Consider the following 1,603-nt stretch of genomic DNA (forward strand, 5'->3'; position numbering starts at 1 on the left):
ACTTGTCTTGTAGAGCAACTCTGGAGCTGTTACTGGGTCCAGCTGCTGCAAGAAATCAGCTTGAATGCTTCAGGGGCTGGGGCATGGCCAACATGAGCCCCACACTGATGGGGGTGTATAAAGCGATCTAGGGGTCATCCAAGCGCAACCCCACAAAGGCCGCCATGCCCTGCGTGACCATTTTCTCTTTTCATATGCAGACGAGGGTTGCAGCCAACTATACCCATTGCTTGGATGACATCACCATATGCGAATCCATCTGCTGCAGGCCTTCCCCCAGGAATGCTTGCACTAGTTGTTGCATTTGGTTTGTTGTTTGGGGGGTGCTTCAGTATTAGGCAGCCTTCTGCCCTCACACATTCGTCTGAAAATGTGTTCTCCCTGCAGTTGTTGTCCCCAGATGAGAGTTCCCTTGTGCTGCCTCAGTTGAATCTCCTTTACTTGACGGAGGTGTGCCTGAGCAGCGGCCCTCCCCAGCCCTATCTCAAATCATACTTATTTTGCTTAGGTGATACCATGGTCATGAAGATTGTTTTCCCAGGGTGATGTTCATTCATTGCATTCTGGGTATGCTGACCTCTGTGATTTCCCCAAATGTGGGAATCTCGACTGCATAATTTGTGGTAGGAGGAGGGACTGCATTTGTGCTTTCCCCTGGTTGGCTCTGGTATAATTTAGATCTCATTGTTTCAGGTCTCTCTCCAGCCTAGTTTGCTGTCTGTTTCCACTTCTCTTTTCTTGAGCCCCTCCCTTCTATGCCCTTGCGCACTATCCTGACTTCTCCCGTCTGCTTACTTTGTGCCTTCCAACGCACAATGCGAACTACAGGTGGTGTTGCAGGGCCCACACCCTTTTATTTGCCTTACAGAGCAGCTCTGGAGCTGTTACAGTGCCCAGCTGCTGCAAGAAATCAGCTTGAATGCTTCAGGGGCTGGGGCATGGCCAACATGAGCCCCACACCAAAGGAGGGTGGGGGGTGTTCAATGCGAACTAGGGGTCATCCAAGCGCCCCTTTTCTCTTTTCATATGCAGATGAGGGTTCCAGCCAACTTTGGCCCACTGCTTGGATGACATCACCGTATGCAAATCCGTCTGCTGCAGACCTTTCCCCAGGAATGCTTGTACTAGTTGTTGCATATGGTTTGATGTTTGAGGGTGCTTCAGTATTAGGCAGCCTTCCGCCCTCTCATTTTCATCTGAAAAGATGTGGTCTCCCTGCAGTTGTTGTCCCCAGACAAGAGTTCCCTTGTGCTTCCTCAGTTGAATCTCCTTAACTTGACGGGGGTGTGCTCGAGCAGCCGCCCTCCACAGCCCTATCCCAACACATGCTTTTCTTGCGTATGAGATCTCTTGATCATGAAGATAGTTCTCACAGGGTGAGGGTCATCCATTACATTTTAAAGTAGGAAGGTACAAATTACATATTCAAATTACATATATGTGCTGGATTCAAATGTTTTCCCCCCTTCCTTTCTCAATTGTGCCCATCAGCAGCTATTCTAATGTTGCTGCCAATTGGTGTGACACATTCATTTCTTCTGTGGGGTACACTGGACTCCACAAGGATTCACATTGGGGTGTAGAGTAGGATCTTGATCTGAGG

At 49.2% G+C, this 1,603-nt stretch overlaps 1 non-coding gene across 1 annotated transcript; it reads left to right on the forward strand.

Moving 5' to 3' along the window:
- The first annotated feature begins 491 nt into the window (after positions 1-491).
- LOC134986067 (U1 spliceosomal RNA) lies at positions 492-657 on the forward strand. Its single transcript, XR_010192096.1, has one exon. It is a non-coding gene; the product is annotated as a U1 spliceosomal RNA (small nuclear RNA).
- The last annotated feature ends 946 nt before the right edge of the window (positions 658-1,603 follow it).

The sequence above is a fragment of the Pseudophryne corroboree genome (genome assembly GCF_028390025.1).
Source record: "Pseudophryne corroboree isolate aPseCor3 chromosome 7 unlocalized genomic scaffold, aPseCor3.hap2 SUPER_7_unloc_2, whole genome shotgun sequence".
Lineage (NCBI taxonomy): Eukaryota > Metazoa > Chordata > Amphibia > Anura > Myobatrachidae > Pseudophryne > Pseudophryne corroboree.